The sequence below is a fragment of the Rhinatrema bivittatum genome, chromosome 8 (assembly GCF_901001135.1).
Source record: "Rhinatrema bivittatum chromosome 8, aRhiBiv1.1, whole genome shotgun sequence".
Taxonomy (NCBI): Eukaryota; Metazoa; Chordata; class Amphibia; order Gymnophiona; family Rhinatrematidae; genus Rhinatrema; species Rhinatrema bivittatum.
In genome coordinates this window covers 215,469,093-215,490,659 of record NC_042622.1, presented here as the reverse complement: position 1 = coordinate 215,490,659, position 21,567 = coordinate 215,469,093, and the positions used below count along the sequence as shown (strand labels likewise).

Below are 21,567 nucleotides of genomic sequence, written 5' to 3'. Positions count from 1 at the left end.
TGCTTATTTCTCTCATTGCTTCCTACCAGTTTTATATGACCCAGTATAACAGAGACCTATTCAAGAAGATCCAGGAATTCTCTGAATCTTTACCCAACCAGCTTCAGGTTCAACTTAATGCCCTGGCTCAGAAGGATCTAGATGCTGGCAAGCACGAGGTCCGCGCTGCCTATGATATTTTTGACACTGCCTCTATGGTGTCTGCAGCGGGAATTAGTGCACAAAGGTGGGCCTGGTTGAAGTCCTCTGACTTAAGACCAGAGGTACAGGACCGATTGGCTGACCTGCCCTGCACTGGAGACAATCTCTTCAGGGACAAAATCCAGGAGACTAGCACAGCTCAAAGACCACCACGAGACGTTACACCAGCTTTCGTCCATGCCTTCTGATTTCCCGTCCACCTCTAAAAGGACATTCCAAAGAGACTCTAAGCGGCAGTCCTTCAAGCCATGAAGATATTATCCTCCTGCTACTCGAGGACACCCCTCCAGACCTTACCAAATAGGTCAGGCCAGGCAAGCCTGGCCTCAGAAGACTCAGCCAGCCCCTCCACCAGGCCCAGCTGCTGGATTTTGACTCCTCGCTGGAGAGCATAAGCCAACCTCCTCTACCGTCCGTACCTGTCGGCGGTCGGTTGTGCCACTTCACCAACATATGGCACACGATCACTTCAGATCAGTGGGTACTTGCTGTACTGACTCAAGGTTACCACCTCAACTTCCTGTCTGTACCAGCAGACTCCCCACCTCGGCCGACGTGGGAATCATCCAACCACTCCTCTCTTCTGGAGGAGGAGGTTTCAACCCTCCTGAAATCCCGGGCAGTAGAACCAGTGCTCCTCTCCCAGCAGGGGCAGGGGTTCTATTCCAGGTATTTCCTCATCCCAAAAAAGTCAGGGGGCATTCGTCCAATACTGGACCTGCATGCCTTAAACAAATATCTGCAGAAGGAAAAGTTCAGGATGGTAACCTTGGGCTCTCTACTTCCTCTTCTACAAAGAGGAGATTGGTTTTGCTCTCTAGATCTTCAGGATGCGTATACACACCTCTCGATCACTCCGTCTCACCGCAAATTCCTTCGATTCCTGGTTGGCCCCCGGCACTTTCAGTACTGGGTACTGCCGTTCGGCCTAGCATCCATACCTCGAGTCTTTACCAAGTGCCTCGTAGTGGTCGCGGCCTACCTGAGATGTCAAGGCGTGCATGTTTACCCTTATCTCGGCGATTGGCTGATAAGGGCACCAACTCAAAGGGATGCACTAGCCTCCTTACGTCGAACTATCCATACATTGTTGTCTCTCAGGTTTCTGATCAACTATCTCAAGTCCAGCCTAGTTCTATCTCAAACCCTAATCTTCATAGGAGCCTACCTGAACACCATGCAGGCAAAAGCATTCCTCCCTCAGGATTGAGCTCGTACTCTCATATCCCTCGCATAATGCCTCCAGAATCGACATTACTCGACAGCTCGTCATTTCCTCATTTTGCTGGATCACATGGCATTCTCTGTACATGTTACTCCAGTGACACGCCTCGCCATGAGAGTCATGCAGTGGACTCTGAAGTTCCAGTGGACTCAGGCTTATCTTCGAATGTCCAGCATTGTCCACGTTACCAAGCAGCTCTGCCTGTCACTGACCTGGTGGATGCAGCTCTCCAACCTCCTTCAAGGCCTTCCCTTTCAGGTTCCAGAACCTCAAATTATCCTAACAATGGACGTCTACAATCTAGGAATCATGCTCATGTCGACGACGCCTACAATCTAGGAATGCTCATGTCGAATGCTCATGGGATGCTCATGTCGACGACCTACAGACTCAGGATACCTGGTCTCCAGAGGAAGCCAAACATTAGATAAATTTCCTGGAACTTCAAATGATCAGATATGCCCTCAGAGTCTTTCAGGATTGCCTCTCAAACAAGACCATCCTGATTCAAATTGACAACCAGGTAGCGATGTGGTACATCAACAAGCAAGGGGGACGGGCTCCTACCTTCAGTGTCAGGAAACTGCACAGATATGGGCGTGGGCTCTTTCCCACTCGATGTACCTCAGAGCAACCTACTTGGTTGGCGTGGACAATGTTCTGGCAGACAGGTTGAGCCGGACCTTTCATCCGCACGAATGGTCTCTCAACCCCCACGATAGCTGACACAATCTCCCAACGTTGGGGTTATCCACAAATAGATCTCTTTGCGTCCATTCACAACCGCAGTAGAGAACTTCTGCTCACTCACTTGTAGCTGCCACTCACAGCCAATGGATGTCTTTACCCTCTCGTGGTCCAGCGGTCTCCTCTATGCGTACCCTCCACTTCCACACATATCGAAGACTCTCGTGAAGTTATGAAGGGACAAGGGTTTCATGATTCTGTAGCCCCTCACTGGCCACGCCAAGTCTGGTTCCCAATCCTCCGGGACCTCTCCGTTCACCGGCGCATCGCTCTAGGGAAGGATCTGCTTCTGATAACTCAGAACAATGGGTGCCTACGCCACCCCAACCTCCAGGCCCTGTCGCTGATGGCCTGGATGTTGAAAGATTAATACTTCAACCCCTTAACCTTTCAGAGTCGGTATCCCGAGTCCTGGTAGCTTCACAGAAGCCTTCCATGAGATGGTCTTATTGTTCTAAGTGGAAAAGGTTTATGGTCTGATGCACGTCTATGTCCATAGACCCCTTCACTTGTTACACCGTGAAGTTTCTGGACTATCTCTGGCACCTGTCCGAGTCAAGCCTGATGTCACCCTCTATAAGGGTGCATTTCAGTGCGGTAGCCGCTTTCCACAATGGCATGGGAGATGTCTCTATTTCGACACAACCCTTAGTCACACGCTTCATGAGAGGTTTGCTCCATCTGAAACCTCCATTGCGCCCTCCAGCCCCTGCTTGGGACCTTGACATGGTCTTAGGACGTCTCATGAAACCTTTGTTTGAGCCTCTCCACTCCTGTGATCTCCGCTATCTCACTTGGAAAGTGATTTTTCTTCTCGCTATCACATCCGCTCGCAGAGTTAGTGAATTACAAGCATTAGTCACGTACCTGCCTTACACCAAAATTCTACATGACAGAGTGGTCCTCCATACACACCCTAAGTTTTTACCAAAGGTAGTGTCGAAATTTCATCTTAATCAATCCATCAACTTACCTACTTTCTTTCCAAGGTCCCATTCAAACTCAGTAGAACATGCTCTACATTCCCTGGACTGCAAATATGCCCTAGCCTTTTATCTAGAGCGCACGTCAGCCCACAGGATGTCCACTCAATTATTTGTTTCTTTTGATAACATCGAATTGGGAAATCCAGTGGGAAAACAGACCCTTTCCTCCTGGTTGGCGGACTGTATCTCCTTTTGCTACCAGCAAGCAGGCATTCCGCTACAAGATATTTGTGTGAAAGCACACTCTGTTAGGGCTGTGGCAACCTCAGTGGCATACCTTCGTTTAGTGCCACTTATTGATATTTGTAAGGCTCTCTCCATACCTTCGCAGCCCATTATTGCTTAGGTAAGGCTGGCAGACAAGATTCCATTTTTGGCCAGTCTGTTCTACGCAACTTATTCTCAGCTTAACTACCCAACATCCTACCAGCGACCCGTTCAGAGTTTTCAGGATGCCCTCCTACCCAAATCCACCCCTGTTGTTGTGCCTGTTGCACGTCTTTGGGTGCATTTGGTGCACTGTTTGGGCATCCTCAGCTTGCTACTCACCCATATGTGAGGACTACCATCCTGCTTGTCCTGTGAGAAAGCAGAGTTGCTTACCTGTAACAGGTGTTCTCACAGGACAGCAGGATGTTAGTCCTCATGAAACCCGCCCACCACCCTGCAGAGTTGGGTTCGCTTGCGATTTGTTGTTTTATTTTTCGCACATACTTCTTGCTATACACAAGACTGAAGGGGGACCCCTGCTGGATGCAGGGTTAGTGCCATGCTGGGCATGCCCAGTAGGTGCCAGTCAAAGTTCTAGAAACTTTGACAAAAGTGTTCCGTGATTGGGCTCCATCCTGATGATGTCACCCATATATGCTGTCCTGTGAGAACACCTGTTACAGGTAAGCAACTCTGCTTTTCCTAAGTCACCTTGGCTAATAGTATATGGACTTTTCCTCCAGGAACTTGTCCAAACCTTTTTTAAATCCAGCTATGTTAACTGCCTTAACTACATCCTCTGGCAACAAATGCCAGAGCTTAATTGTGCATCAAGTTAAAAGAATTTACTCTGATTTGTTTTAAATGTGCTACGTTCTAACTTCATGGAGTACTCCCTAGTCCTGAAAGAGTAAACAAAAATTCACATTTATCTATTGAAGTCCTCTGATTTTATAGACCTCTATCATATCCCCCCTCAGCTGTCTCTTTTCCAAGCTGAACAGCCCTAACCTCTTTAGCCTTTCCTCATAGGGGAGAAGTCCCATCCCCTTTATCATTTTGGTCGTCCTTCTCTGTACTTCCTCCACTGCATCTATATCTTTTTTTTTTTTTTTCCCAAATGCAGCGACTAGAATTGAACACAGTAAAAGTGCGGTCTCACCATGGATCAATACAGAGGCATTATGATATTCTATGTTTTATTCAGCATTCCCTTCTTAATAATTCCTAACATTGTTTGCTTTTTTTGACTGCCACAGCACACTGAGCTGATGATTTCAATGTGTTATCCACTATGATGCTTAGATTTCTTTCCTGGGTGGTAGCTCCTAATATGGAACCTAACAGCGTGTAACCACAGCAAGGGTTATTTTTCCCTATATGCATCACCTTGCACTTGTCCACATTAAGTTGCATCTGCCATTTGGACACCCGATCTTCTAGTCTTGCAAGGTCCTCTGCAATTTATCACAATCTGCTTGAGATTTAATTACTCTGAATAATTTTGTATCATCTGCAAATTTGATCACCTCACTCGTCATTCCCCTTTCCAGATCATTTATAAATATATTAAAAAGCATGGGTCCAAGTTCAGATCCCTGAGGCACTCCACTGTTTATCACTCTGCACTGAGAAAACTGACCATTTAATCTTACTCTCCATTTCCTGTCTTTTAACCAGTTTGCAGTCCAGCAAAGTACATTGCTTCCTATCCCATGATTTTTAATTTTCTTAGAAGCCTCTCATGGGGGACTTTGTCAAACATCTTCTAAAAATCCAAATACACCACATCTACTGGTTCACCTTTATCCACATGTTTATTAATCCCTTCAAAAAAATGTAGCAGATATGTGAAGCAAGACTTTGCTTGGGTAAATCCATGCTGACCGTGTCCCATTAAACCATGTCTTTCTATATGTTCTGTGATTTTGTTCTTTAGAATAGTTTACATGATTTTTCTTGGCACTGAAGTCAGGTTTATCTGTCTATAGTTTCCCAGATCACCCCTGGAGCACTTTTAATATTGGGGGTTACATTGGGTTCCTACCAGTCTTCAGGTTCAATGGCCAATTTTATTGATAGGTTATAAATTACTAGTAATGGATCTGAAATTTCATTTTTGAATTCTTTCTGAACCCTGGGATGTACACCATGTGGTCCAGGCAATTTGCTACTCTTTCGTTTTTCAATCTGGCATACCACATCGTCCAGGTTCACCATGATTTGTTTCTGCTTATCTGAATCATCGCCCTTGAAAACCATCTCCGGAATGGATATCTCCCCAACATCTTCATTTGTAAACATCAAAGCAAAGAATTCATTTAGTCTTTCCTCAATGGCCGTATATTCCCTAAGTGTCCCTTTAACCTCTCAATCATCTAATGGTCCAACTAATCCCTCGCAAGTAGAGGGAAAGCTGTTCAGCTTTCAAAAGGCTATATAGGGACAAGTAATTTCTGACAAAATTTGGTTGTTACAAAATACCATTTTTCCCCTGGATTTAAGGGATATAACACTTGGGTGAATTTATTTATGGTATAAGTGGTAAATAGCAAACATTGATGCTCTTTATGTTTCAGTCTCTAGACCACTGTGGGCATGAGACTGCAGATCAAGGTTGGTAGCATCCAAAATTTTATTTTGATACCACTTCTCTTATTTTTGTGAGAATCATGTTTGCATCTCAATAACAAAGTTTATCAAGAGTTGGGTTAAAAAATATCATTTAAAGGAAATTGGTAGATTTTTGGATAGATGAGGGTTTTTTTGCACTTTTTATTTTTGCATATGAATTTTTGAAGTGCAGCTTGCTAAATTTTTGTAAAATGTTTAATTATCCAAAATCTCAGGGGAAACACTATGTGCCAGAAGTAAATTGGGAGGGATGGCACAAGGTTAAATGTTCACCTAGGATGCCTAATACCTTTTACCAGCCTTGTATAGAGCTACCAAATTGGCAGGGCTGCTGTTCTGACATCTGGCCTCTTATAGTCTCCTTGTGCTTATTAAGCTGTACTGAGGACATGATGCAACCTGAACAAACAAGCCTATATGCACTGTTGATAAAGTATCTTTGATATGATAAATTGCTATCATAAATTAGAAAATTATTATTACAGAGAAGGGCAACCAAAATGATAAAGGGGATGGAACAGCTCCCCTGTGAGGAAAGACTAAAGAGGTTAGGACTTATTAGCTTGGAGAAGAGACGGCTGAGGGGGGGATATGATAGAGGTGTTTAAAATCATGAGAGGTCTAGAACGGGTATGTGTGAATCGGTTATTTACTCTTTCGGACAGTAGAAGGACCAGGGGGCACTCCATGAAGTTAGCAGGTGGCACATTTAAAACTAATCGGAGAAAGTTCTTTTTCACTCAACGCACAATTAAACTCTGGAATTTGTTGCAGGGGATGTGGTTGGTGCAGTTAGTATAGCTAGGTTTAAAAAAAGATTGGATAAGTTGGCCACTGCTATTACTAGCAACAGTAACATGGGATAGACTTAGTTTTTGGCTACTTGCCAGGTACTTATGGCGTGGATTGGATTGGCCACTGTTGGAGACAGGATGCTGGGCTTGATGGACCCTTGGTCTGACCCAGTATGGCATGTTCTTTTGTTCTTAGGCTTAAATCTAGCCAGTGACTTTTTCATTTGCTAGATTTAAGCCTATTCTCAGCCTCAACTTAACCTGAATTCACTTAATTTTCCCAGCTGATTTGGGTACTATGTTGCGATTTCAATATTAACCCCTTTTGAAGGATTTCTAAAACCCACTGAACTGGTAAGAGGGCCATCTACTTTTAGCTGACTATCTTTAGGCAATAATCAGCAAAACTTAAACTAGGCGGGTTTTCCTTTTTGCCAGTCAAAATTTGATCGGTTAGATTTACTGCGGCTGTGTTCCCTGGCTATACTTGGCTGATTAATGTTGTCGAATTAAGGGTTAACAAACAAGCTATAGGTGATACCTTTTTATTGGTTTAACTTAAAACCTCTGTGACAAGCTTTCAAGAGTAATCTTCTCTTTACGAGGTCAATAGCTAGGAGAGCCTGCTGACATTCAGTGTACATTTATTCACTGCACTCTCAGGGAAGGCATCAGTATGAACAGGGATTGGTCACTTCACTGACAGTGCAGTAAATGAATGAATATTAAGTGCCGGTGGACTCTCATAGCTGCAGGCATTTAGTATTCAGCTCAAGCGGGAGGAGGCAAGTTGATATTCTCCTCTCACCTTGGCGAGGAAGACTTTTGGGGATATTATGAGGGACTGGAGCTGGGTTTAGGAGGCAAATGGGGGGATCACGTGGATTGGGATGGAGGAAATCAAGGCCCCGCAGAGGATCAGTGTTTCTTTTTTTTAATGACAAGGGAATATAGAGGGACGGAATCGGTGGCACAGGTCATTTTGTTTTTTAAAGAAGGGAAGGAGATATGGAGAGATGGCATGCTGAACATGTGTGTGTGTGTGTGTGCGTGTGTGTAGAGGGGGGGGTGTTAAGGTCAGGAGAGAGGGTGGCTGGCCAGATTTAGGACTGATTTTGCAGTGCCTAGATTTGGCCAACCAAGAGGGTCATTTTTCAAATCGCGTTAGGGCCTTTTTGCGTTTGTTAGGGCTCTAATGCCCTCGATAACACCATAATGCATGCAATAAATAACACATTGCGAGATACATATGCAAAGTTTAAAAATTTAGCCAAGTGGGAGGAGTTTGGGCAGAGTTAATGAAAATGAGGGGTGCTTAATGTTGCATGTGATAGCGTAATGTATGCTATTGCAGGATTTAACGCCAGAAATAACTACACTTTTTTGGGGGGTGTTAGTCTGTACATTATGGCCGAAATGGGATTTGTGATAAATATTGCAAATCCAGTTTCAGGCAGTGAGGGAGAGAGGGGAGAGGAGAGAGGAGAGAGAGCACTTCTGGGGGCGCACACCTATTTGTCAACATTTTATACCACTGTAAGAGGAGCCATTCTGAACTTGGGGTGAGATTTTGGTGGCGGCCTAGGTTTTGGGGGGCAGTTTTACATGCACAGTCAGAGGTACAAACAGCACAGTGGACATCAGTGAAGATTTTATGTGATTTGGAGTGATGAAAGGTAAACAGATAAGATTTGTACATTGTATTCTCGACCTAGCTTGATGCACTCTCTATCTAGCTGCTATCGTACTAGGTTGAGAGTACAATGTACAAATCTCATCTTTGTTACTAGTTGCCCCTCTTACAGTGGTATAAATAGTTTACTTATATGAGAGCCTTATAAAGAGTCTCTCTCTCTCTCTTGCTCGCTGTCCAATCTGGGTCCACCCAGAATCTAATCAGCTAGTATACTTTGCCTTTCAAAGGCTTTGATCTAGCTGGCTAATTCCTGACTTCTTTGTGGCCTGTCCAGAAGGGTTTCTCATTGTCTTCTTGAAGGATGTAAAGTTTAGTAATCTAGACTCCTTGGCTACAAGACTTGCTTCCTGATTTAAATTAGATTATAAACTCAGTACTAGTGACTATTTATAATTCCATTGCCTGGGAAAAATAGGACTGCAGGAGCAATGGGAATACTGATGTTATTGATACGTGCTTACTCACTGATGCTATAAACAATCGATAATATAAATTATAACAGGGTTTTGTATGCTAATGGTCTTGGATGAAAGCCACAATCTCATTGGTTGATGATGTGCATTTTGTGTTGTTGTTTAGTGCTGTAATGGCCAGTGGAAGCAGTAGAATAATATCACAGTTTAATATCAAATAAATTGAAGAAAATCAATAAAACACAATCCTATTATAGCTCAGTTAAGAAAATGCGGATCATACTTTACCTGGACGTTACAGCACATAGCAATATGCGAGTCTCTTGGCCTTTGGCGGTGTGCCTTGTAGCACACCTGAGGCATGTTGTCTCAGCCAGGCTAAGCACTCCCCCGTGTGTGTTAGTGTTTAATTATTGATGAAATCAATATTGCCAGTTGTCTCCCCAACCAAGAATTACACTGAAATGTAGTAACTGCTTCATCATTTACTTCCCTGCCTGCATTTCAGTAGACGTTATTTTCACTGGATTTATTGTTAGCTGTGTGCTAGTGCCTAATTTTAAGCTTTATTGAGTAAATAGTGTGGTAGGTATACATGCAGTATATGTAATGCTTTCTGCTAACAGAGCGCTGTAGTCTGGATGGAAGGGTTCTGCAGTATGAAGAGATTTTTTATAAGGTCTGAGAATGAAAGGGGAAAAAGAGCTGGGGGGCTGATTGCTTCTCCTTTATATGACCAACTGCAGGGTTTACTAAAGAGAGAAGAAGCAGGGAACGTGGTGTGGTGTTAGAAACTGCTAGGAATAGGAATAACTGGCAGAGTGAGAAACAGAGGGAATTCGAGATATGGTTCCTTGTATGGCGAAAGTGAATCATTTGGGAACATTGAGCAAATCTGATATTTCAGACTCCAAACTTATGGTTTTGCAATGTTAGGGGTACAACAACTCTTTTAACCAATGTTAATAGACATCATCTAAAGCTTTCTCTTGTTGGCAGTCTGGATGTGACTATGGTGCCTTGGAAAGATCTGCAACCTCTACCCTCAATTATTGCTAAGTTGACATGACATAAAATATAGGATGTACTTTCAATGAAGTTAGCAAATAATACAATTCACAAATAGGTAGAAATATGGAATCTCTGATTGTCTTAGATTCGTCTATTCCTTTCCTTTCTCATTTTACAAAAAATATCTTTATTCTCTTTCTTCCCCCTTTTTCTTGTTCTCTGTGGCCTCTGATTTGAATGGTTCTATCTTTGAGAGTATGATTTGCTATGAGGTAACTTTCAAACCATCTGCTTTGGTGCAAAGTCTGCAGCCACATTTACCCATAGACTTTTTTCATCAGACTTTGAAGGAAGAGTTCACCTGTACTTTCCCTGGCCATGGGTACAAAGGACCTGTGTACCTTTGCTTTTGCTTCCTGTGCAGGTAGATATTTTACATGGAAAATAAAGCACATAGAATTGAAAAAGCAATCTATGTCCATTATTTTAGATTCCCACCTATAATGTACCCATGGGAACATATTCCCCAAATGTTGCTAAAGGTTTGTGCATTATGGAACCACACTTTTAGCTATATTGACGAACAGCAGGCAGCCAATCTACTTGCATAAATTGATATTTACCTGTGTAACACCCCAATCTATTGTAACATGCGAGCCATAAATAAATGATGATGGTAAATGTCTTTGAAAATTGCCCTGTCCATGCTTATTGGGATATATTTACTTGCTAAAGGCTATTGCTTATCAGTGTACTGACATTTTGCTGTGGTATAACACTTGGGCATAAATATACATTTGCAAAAAAGATTACGGATGTGACAGAGGAGGAGAAAGACAGGATGATGGAGGAAGAGACAAAGGGACTGACAGGTGTAGACAAAGATGAGTTTGAGGAGAGAGTTTGTTTTAAAGTAGTATGGTTGCCATGTTAGTCCACTTGAATACACAGGAGTATTATTCCTGATATTGCTTTCATATCATATGTCATGTGTGTGTGTGTGTGGTGTGCTCTCTTAGGGGTAGATTTTAAAAGCCCTGCGCGCGTAAATCCTGCCGGATTTACGTGCGCAGGGCACTCACGAGCCGGTGTGCCTATTTTGCATAGGCCACTGGCGCGCGCAAAGCCCCAGGACGCGCGTAAGTCCCGGGGCTTCATAAAAGGGGCGGGAGGGGGCGTGTCGGGGGGCGTGTCGGCAGTCCGGGGGCATGTCATGGGGGCGGTCTGAGGCGGGTCCAGGGGCATGGCGACGGTTCGGGGGCGGGCCGGGAGGGCGGTCCTGAGTCCCCCGGCACTGCGGCTTGTGCCAGGAGATGGCGAGGCGACACGTGCAACTTACGCCTGCCTCAAGCAGACGTAACTTGTAAAACAAAGGTGGGGGGGGTTTAGGTAGGGCTGGGGGGTGGGTTAGGGAGGGGAAGGGAGGGGAAGGTGGGAGGACACGGAAGGAAAGTTCCCTCCGAGGCCGCTCCCATTTTGGAGCGGCCTCGGAGGGAAATGAGGCAGGCTGCGTGGCTCGGCGCGCGCAGGCTGCCGATTTTGCGCAGCCTTGTGCGCACCGACCATGGATTTTATAAGATACGTGCGGCTACGCGCGTATCTTATAAAATCCGGTGTACTTTTGTTTGCGCCGGTTGCGCGAACAAAAGTACGTGCATGCGTACTTTTTTAAGATCTACCCCTTAGGTTTCATATTGATACGCTGCTCTAGATTTTTGTATGGGACTGTTTTGCACTGTGCCCTCAGGCTTGGAGGTTGGCGTATACATACCTGTGCACACACAGAACTAAGTATTTGCTGGTCTGAGTTGAAGTTTGAGGCTTAATAACTTGATTACACATAAAACACATTCAGTACTGTCTCTGGCGCCCGTCCTATCTGCCACAAATAGAAGTGGAGACAAATGCAGGTGGATTCCCAGGATGGGTCTATACCTTTCTTCCGAGGGTTCCCCCTGAGGGCACTCTGTCAGTACTGGGGAAGGGGGGATTAGAAAGGGGGTGCTCTAGTAAGGGATCTATAATGTCTGGGGACAGGGTGAGGAGGGGAGGAAGTAAAGCCCCCTAACAGGCCAGCTAAAACTGTAATACATGGTCTGAAGTAGGTGTTCATATTTTGGCATTAACGAACCATGATAAGTAGCATGTGAGCAAAGCATAATATGCTGTTTACCATGCACGTGTTAAAGCTTCATTTGCATAAGGGCACGCCTTCATTGACATTTGGGCGTGCACCTGTTTTGGCATTGAGGTATCTTAATAGGTGTGTTGAGGACTTGGAGGTGAATTTTAAGGCCCGCGCGTGGGCGCACATGTGCGCGCGTTTGCCGGGTTGCGCACATGGTCGAGGAGAATTTATAACATACACACGGATCTGCGAGTATAGGTGTGCATGTTATAAAATCAGTTCTGCGCACGTACATGGGCGCACGACTTTATACTGACACGCACATGTGAGCGCAAATGCTGCCTTGAGCCTGTAAGTGGGGGGATTGTAGTAGATATGTGCGTCAATGCAATTACCTGTTTCCCCAGTTCATTCCCAGTTCGCCCCAGTATAGGAGAAGCGTGAATAAGTCACGCTAAATTGGAGTGCTCTAAAGAAGCAGGCGTGCTTGACCTCCATGATTTGTGCTTCTGTAATGCTGCCTGTCAGCTGCGATTTGTAGCTGAATGGATCACTGGCAAATACTCCTCCTGTGAATCGGGGTTGGTGGCCCTGATATCAGCTCCTTGGTCGCCTCTCTATTTAATCCAGGCCTTGCCGGGAGAGAGACGGAAACTGGTGTTTCCCAAGATTTTGCTGACTCCCTGGGTGCTGGCTTGGAGATGGCTGAGAAAGAAATGGGGTTTGAGTGGGGCTCAGTCCCTGCTGCTTCTGCTGGAGGGCAATGCCGGTTTTCTTCCAGGGGTGGAATATGCTCCCACTTTCCAGGGCTGGGCTAAGTTAGGAGTTTGATTTGTCTTACATTTATACGCAGCAAACACGCCAGAAGTAGTATCTTTTCTCACACTGAGCCAGACCTTTCAGATTCTATCCCGTCAGTTCTTTGCTTATCTCCAGGCTAGACATTTCGCATTTCTACGGTCATTAAAAAATCTTTTTTCAAACTTCATCTTTTGAAGCGTTTACGTCCCCTTTTATTTCCTCAAGATTTTCGTACAATATTGCAATCATTAATATTCTCAGGTATAGACTGTTGCAATGCCTTCTACATCGGCTTGCCTGACTCCTCAATACACCCATTACAATTAGTGCAAAGTTCAGCAGCCAGAATTCTTGTCGGTTCATCTCGCAGAAATCATATCTCGCCTAAGCTTGCTTCCCTTCACTGGCTTCCGATAAAATTTAGAATCGTGTAAAAAGTGTTAACAATTATTCACACTCTTATCCATAATACTTCTTCTACGTGGCTTTGTACGAAACTACATATTTATAAACCAGCTAGACAACTGCGTTCTTTATCAGAAAATCAATTAGATGTCCCTACTGTCAAATTAGCAAGACTTGAATTTACTCGGAAAAGAGCTTTCGCTGTTGCAGGCTCTTTGGAACTCTCTACTGGATTCCTTGCGACTTATACCATCACTGCCACAATTTAAGAAATCCTTAAAAACATATTTGTTCCAAAAAGCTTTTAGTATTTCCTCTTCAAAATAATCATTCAGTACACTCATTTATAATTATTATCACAACTTTTTCCCATTAATTCACACCAATATTCTATTACGGAGGTGCTTTTTTGTGTGTTTTGTCTGCTTAAGAAAAAGGATGTGTTTAAGATTTTTGTTTGATTATTGTTTTTAGTGACAATTTTATTTAAATTATGTATGTTTTAAATATGTAAACCGTTTTGATAAAATCTCTATTTGTAAAGGCGGTATGCAAACATTTTAAAATAAATAAATAAATAAATAAATAACTTGGTTTCTCTACGGGGAGGGATTCTTTTCCCGGGGAAGTCTTTTTTGCAGATACTCATCATGATACTGCTCTCATGGGGAATTCAATAGCGGGATGGCACAAATTATGCAAAAAGTGATTGCAAGCGCTACTACTTGTTCCTCTGACTGCTTATTGGTCTTCTGCCTTAGGGAAAACCATCACAATGACTGTTTTAAGGCGTTGCACCATTGCAATATCGATGTTACTCTGCGAAAATTGCAGTTTAAGTTGCTGCACCATGTTTATTTTGATTTTTGCGCATAACAGGAGATACTGGCCTACTCGCTCATTTTTTTAAATCCATGCGGTGCATGCTGGGCTGAGTCATGGGACTATCTCCCGGCTTTGGCGCCCATAGAAGTTTTAAAATCTGCTAGTTAATTTAATACCATAGGCTTGCTTTGATCTCTGTTTCAGTCTCGCTTACCCAGTCCAAGGATTTTTGCATTTGTTAGGCTTATTTAAATCCCATAAGAAGATAAGAAACTGCCATACTGGGTCAGACCAAGGGTCCATCAAGCTCAGCATCCTGTTTCCAACAGAGGCCAAATCAGGCTACAATTACCTGGCAAGTACCCATACACTAAGTAGATCCCATGCTACAGATGTCAGTAATAGCAGTGGCTAGTCTCTAAGAAAACATGATTAATAGCAATTAATGGACTTCTCCACCAAGAACTTATCTAAACCTTTTTTAAACCCAGCTACACTAACTTCACTAACCACATCCTCTGGCAACAAATTCCAGAGCTTAATTGTGTGTTGAGTGAAAAAGAATTTTCTCCGATTAGTTTTAAATGTGCTACTTGCTATCTTCATGGAGTCCTCCTATTATTGAAAGAGTAAATAACCGGTTCACATTTACCCATTCCAGACCTCTCATGATTTTAAAGACCTCTATCATATCCCCTCTCAGCCGTCTCTTCTCCAAGCTGAACAGCCCTAACCTCTTTAGCCTTTCCTCCTAGGGGAGCTGTTCCATCCCCTTTATCATTTTGATTGCCTTTCTCTGTACCTTCTCCATCAAAACTATATCAAAGTGTGGTCTCACCATGGAGCGATACAGAGGCATTAAGACATTTTCCGTTTTATTCACCATTCCCTTCCTAATAAGTCCTAACATTCTGTTTGATCTTTTTATTGCCGCAGCACACTGAGCTGACAATTTCAATGTGTTATTCACCATGATGCCTAGATCTTTTTCTTGGGTGGTAGCTCCTAATATGGAACCTAACATTGTGTAACTATAGCATGGGTTATTTTTCCCTATATTGTCAGGAGAAGAGTGACAAACTTCTAGCTCGGCAGGATATTCTACAGGTCCCCGTTAAGCAGTGGTCCAAAGATACCAAGGGGAAACAGCAGGGGGCGTGGAGACACCCTGTGTGGACTACAGTTCCCAGAATCCCAGAGCGGCAGGGGAAGGCTCCTAACCAGAAGGAGGCTGAGGGGAAGGCTCCTAACCAGAAGGAGGCTGAGGTGAAGGCCGAGGGTAATCTGGAGGAATTAGAGGCAGCTGAGAGCATGCTGTGGGAAGCAGAGGGTGTGTCCCGGAGTGAGGAAGAAAGCTCAGAGAGCAGTAGCATGGAGAGTGAGGAGGAGATGGACTGGGAGCTGCCTTCTGAGGATTCATCGGCGTCTGACATGGAGACGGAGTGAGGGTGTCCTGCAGCATTGGTGTTACCTGGTTTCACTACACACTTACAAGGAGGACAAGGTTGATTACCGCAAGAGATAGAGGTGAGACAGGACGGGGAGCACAACTGTAGGGGAGAAGGGGTGAGTTGATGCTGGATCCCCACGCTGGGTAGTCAGTGCAAGGTTAGAAGCCTGACTACAGACATTTCGGTTTCAGTGCAGAGGCAATAGTGAATTGCAATTTCTGCACAATCTTGGGAAAGGAAAAAAAGACCTGGATTTTTGATAAACTATTATATGTTTGTTTGTGAATCCTTCCTCAGTGGAGGAGGGGGAAGAACTGATAATTGCATCTCGGTGAGAGCTCAGGAAAAATACCTGACTGGAGGAGGGACAGTCAGAGACAGAATGGGAAACCTCATTCAAAAGGTTGACTCCTAAACTGTTGTCAAGAATTGCCAGAACGTCTGAATTTGCAGCAGAGCCCAGCCGTTTCAGCCTTGCTGCGATGCCTAGAGGGATGACAGCCCTGTGAGTGAAGGAACTACATCTCGCTGGTGAGAACTCCAGAGGTGCCCGCGACAATATGTATCACCTTGCACTTGTCCACATTAAATTTCATCTGCCATTTGGATGCCCAATCTTCCAATCTCGCAAGGTCCTCCTGCAGTTCATCACATACATATAGTAACATAGTAATGATGGCAGAAAAAAGACCAAAATAGTCCATCTAGTCTGCCCAGCAAGCTTCCCAAGGTAGTAACTGCCGCTCCGTGCAAGTTAACCCCATGTTTTTCTTAAGGAAGTAGCTGCTGCTCCGTGCCGGTTTAGCTTTTTTATTTATTCCCATCCTCTAGCCTTTTAGGGATCCACAGTGTTTATCCCTCCCCTTTGAAATCCTTCACAGTTTTAGTCTTCACCACTTCCTCCGGAAGGGCATTCCAGGTATCCACCACCCTCTCAGTGAAGAAATATTTCCTGACATTGGTTCTAAGTCTTCCTCCCTGGAGTTTCAAATTGTGACCCTTAGTTGTACTAAATTGTTTCCAATGGAAAAGGTGTGTTGATGACCATGGATCATTAAAACCTTTCAAGTATCTGAAGGTCTGTATCATATCACCCCTGCTCCTCCTCTCCTCCAGGGTATACATATTCAGGTTCTTCAACCTCTCCTCATAAGTCATTTGATGGAGACCACCCACCATTTTGGTCACCCTTCTCTGAACTGCCTCCATCCTGTCTCTGTCTCCTTTGAGATACGGTCTCCAGAACTGAACACAATCCTCTTGGGATTTAGCTACTCTGAATAATTTTGTGTCATCTGCAAATTTGTTTACCTCTCTCATTGTATTGCTTTCCAGATCATTTATAAATATATTGAAAAGCACCGGTCCAAGTACAGATCCCTGAGGCACTCCACTGTTTAACTTTTACTCTGAGAAAACTGATCATTTAATCCTACTTTCCATTTCCTGTCTTTTAACCAGTTTGCAGTCCAGCAAAGTACATTGCTTCCTTCCCCATGATTTTTTAATTTTCTTAGAAGCCTCTCATGGGGGACTTTGTCAAACATCTTCTAAAAATCCAAATACACTACATCTTCTGATTCACCTTTATCCACATATTTATTAACCCCTTCAAAAATATGAAGCAGGTTTGTGAGGCAAGACTTGACTTGGGTAAATCCATGTTGACTTTGTTCCATTAAACATGTCTTTATACAAACTCTGTGATTTTGATCTTTAGAATAGTTTCCACTATTTTTCCCAGTACTGAAGTCAGGCTCATTGGTCTATAGCTTTCTGGATCGCCCCTGGAGTCCTTTTTAAATATTGGGGTTACATTGGCCACCTTCCAGTCTTTAGATACAAGAGATGATTTTAATGATAGGTTACAAATTTTATCTAATAGATCTGAAATTTCATTTTTTAGTTCCTTCAGAACTCTAGGGTGCATACCATCTGGTTCAGGTTATTTGCTACTTTTTAGTTTGTCAGTCTGGCCTACTACATCTTCCAGGTCCACTGTGATTTGGTTCAGTTCATCTGAATCATCATCCTTGAAAATCATCTCCGGAACCGATATCTCCCAACATCCTCGTTAGTAAACACAGAACCAAAGAATTCATTTAGTCTTTCTGCAATGGCCTTATCTTCTCTAAGAGCCCCTTTAACTCCTTGGTCATCTAATGGTCCAGCTGACTCTTTCACAGGTTTCTTGCTTCGGATATATTTTAAAAGTTTTTATTATGATGTTTTTGTCTCTACAGTCAACTTCATTTGAAGTTCTCTCTTAGCCTGCTATATCAATGTTTTACACTTAACTGACAATGCTTATGCTTTTTCCTATTTTCTTCAGATAGATCCTTCTTCCAATTTTTGAAGGATTTTTTTTGGCTAAAGTAGCTTCTTTCACCTCACCTTTTAAATATGATGGTAATCGTTTTGCCTTCCTCCCACCTTTCTTAATGCATGGAATACATCTGGAGTACACTTCTAAGATTGTATTTTTAAACAATGTCCATGTCTGTTGTACATTTTTAACCTCTGCAGTTGCACCTTTTAGTTTTTTTCTAATTGTTTTCCTCATTTTATCAAGTTTCCCTTTTGAAAATTTAGTGTTAGAGCTATAGATTTACTTATTGTCCCCCATCCAGTCATTAGTTCAAATTTGATCATGTTATGATCAGTATTGCCAAATGGCCCCACCACCATTATCTCTCTCACCAAATCCTGCATTGCACTAAGAATTCAATCTAAAATAGTACCCTCTTTCGTTGATTCCTGAAACAGTTGCTCCATGAAGCATTTATTCCATCCAGGAATTTTATGTCTCTAGCATGTCCTGATGTTACATTTACCCATTCAATATTGGGGTAATTGAAATCTCCCATTATTACTGCACTGCCAAATTGGTTTGCGTCCCTGATTTCTCTTAGCATTTCATCATCTGTCTGACCATTTTGTCCAGGTGGACGGTAGTATACTCCTATCACTATACTCTTATCCAACACAAATGGGATTTCTACCCATAAAGATTCTACTGAAAATTTAGTTTCTTTTATGATCTTTATCCTGTTGGACTCTGTGCCCTCCTGGATATAAAGTACCACACTTCTACCAAGTTGATCCTCCCTATCTTGGGGTATAATTTGTACCCTGATATAGCACTGTCCCATTGGTTATACTCATTCCACCAGGTCTCTGAGATGCCAATTATATCTATCTCATCATTCACTGCTATACACTCAAACTCTCCCATCTTAGACTTCTGGCATTGGCATACAGACATTTCAAAGTGTTTTTTTGTTTTTATTAACAACCTGCTTTTCAGTTGACAGGGATAATTTGGAGATCTTTAGCTCAAGTGATTTTTTACATATAGGTACATGGACTACATTTCCTTTTATTGGAAGCTCTCTGTTGGGATGCCCTAACTCTCCTATTACATTAGTATCCTTCAAAGATACATTCCTCTAAAAGCTGGGCTATCTCTTTTTTAAAAGTTAGTGCAAGCAGCCTAGTTACATTCTGGTTAAGGTGGAGCCCATCCCTTCAGAAAAGTCTCCCTCTTCCCCAAAAGGTTCCTCAGTTCCTTACAAAACTGAATCCCACTTCCCTGCACCAAGTTTTTAGATTGAACACACTTTAAAAAAATTGTAAATACACTTCATGTCAGAGAGAGTATGTTTCTCCAACTACAGAATAACACAACATAAGATAAAACATACAGTAATCATCAAATTTCAGCAAGAAACAGGTTGGTGCATACTAGGGATGTGCAGCCCCAAAACTGTTTCTTTATTTTTTGTTTCAGGGGTTTTTTTTTCACTCTTTCTTCAGTTTGTGTAATTTTTTTTCTGTTTGATTCGTTTGCCAAACTGACCGCTCTCCTCCCCTTCCCCCTCCCCGCCCAAAACAAGCCCAGAAAAAAAATGAATTGCTTAAAAACGATAATAATAATAAGGGCCTCCTGCAGCTTTGGCTCAACTTCCTGGGCCAAGGCCTGTACATTTCTATGGCCATATAACAAAATGGTGCCAGCTGCACTAGAGGAAGGCACTGAAGTAATATCACATTGGCGCAATTCCCAGGCAGACGGCACCATTTCTAAAGCACAGGGACCCGGGCAGGAGTGACTGGGCATGACTCCTGCTCATTTCAATGCTGGAGTTGGGAAGGGGGTTAGAGGGGGCTGGGGTGGGAGGCTCTTCAGCCTCGGGAGTTGTTAACCCAGCCTGTCCCACTCCAGGCAGGTTCTGGGGCAAGACCTCAGCGTGGGCCCTCCCTGGGGCTAGATTTCAGCATCAGGCCCAGGTCTTGGGGTCAGGGCTAGGCCTTGCACTAAGGCCTAGCGCTAATGCCAAGGCCACAGTGCCAGGCTGCCAGAGGCTCATTTTATTTTTAAAATGCAGCAAATACAAAAATATCTGAAACATTTAAGGTATTTTTGTCAAAGGGTACTTTTGGTTCATTCCTTTCAAAATGATCCAAAAAATGGCCTTATTCATTATAAACAAATGCACATTGCTAATTCATAGACTACCTCTTATTCTCCATGAGCAACTAACTGATCTGGACTATTTAATTTCTAGGCCAGCCCTTCTCAAGAAGAAATGGGCTTATCAATCAGAGTCAATTTTGTAAAGTCCCCTCTTACATATGTAACATCCCCTTTACAAGGGGTCACTTTCAAATTATGCTGAGCTTTTTTATCTCTGGAAAATGCATGAATTTGGGCTGTGGGGGATAGGATTCGCCTGTAAGGCTCAGGGGGATCATTCTCAGCCTCTTGAAAAAAAAAAAAAGTCCATGCAAAGTGCTGTGTTCTAAAGAAATAAAGGGTCCTATTTACTAACGCCAGAACTTTCGAAGCCCGGCATGCATAAAATCTGGGAGATATGTGCAGGGCTGGGCCATACGCGTGCCGAGCTCATTTTAGAAACAGCCCAGCCACACTTGCATCTCCCAGTTCGTGCAGAAGTTCTAGGCCATCGGAAAGGGGCAGGCCAGGGGTTGGAGCCAGGGGCTGGCCAGGACAGCGCCGTTAGATGCTGCCCGGGAAGTGCATGCCAGCAGCCCTCCTGCACATGGAAGTTACTTCTTCTCCAAATGAGCAGTAAGAAAAAAAAAAATTACATGCATGCGACGATATTAAAATCGGCTGCGCAAGTGCACGCAGGAATCATATTTTATAACATGCGTGCACTGACGCGCGCATGTTATAAAACCGGCGTGTCCATGTGCGCGTGCCGGAAACTGCGCGCATATGGACATGCGCGTGTGGGTTTTAAAATCGACCCCTAAGCATTTTTCCCATAGTCACGAAATGGGAGAAAACCTTTAGTAAATGATCCCCAAAGTTTACTAAATACAAGCAGAAATTCAACAAATACAAAATTAGAAACAGTCCAGAGTACAAAAAATGAAATGGGCTTTATCTAAGAATAATTCCAGCCAGTCCTAAAAGGAATAATCCACGAGTTCTGGGACAGGAATTATGGGATCCTTCCTGGTTATCCCAAAAGATGTCTTCTCCCTTTAAAATCCTTGGAATTTAAGACAGTCCTCTTCTCCCACACAACAACTGGTAGCAGTCTACCAGCTTCTTAGTAAGATCTTCCGTTCTTCCTTCAACTTGGAATAAGGAACCTTCTTGGGATCTGGGCACAACAGGAACTCCACAATATCCTCTTCCACCATGGAAATGAAAACAGCCCTTTCCCTTCCTGTGGTCCAGTGAGAGCCACAACCCATGGTTGCCTCTCACTACCTCTCTCTTCTGTTGAACTCCAAGAGTCTCTCCCCTTATGATGTTGGATCACTGACCTACCCTCTGGGAGATACACTTCCTATTGATTACAATAGCCACCAATACCCCTTGAACCTCCTATTGCTGGAAGGTTCCTGCTGTTTAATCTAATGCAAAACTAGAAAAAAAGATCTCACTTTAAACACATAGACAGCCGAACTGACCGATTGATTGTAAAAGTCAGAGGACCAATACTGAATGACCTTCATATGTGTGTTCATGCACCAAGACTGCATAATTGTATTGCATGACTTA

At 43.4% G+C, this 21,567-nt stretch overlaps 1 protein-coding gene across 1 annotated transcript in view; it reads left to right on the top strand.

The window, feature by feature from the left end:
- Positions 1-21,567, top strand: part of TMEM132E (transmembrane protein 132E) — a 1,436,548-nt gene that overhangs the window by 682,195 nt on the left and 732,786 nt on the right. The window lies entirely within an intron of this gene.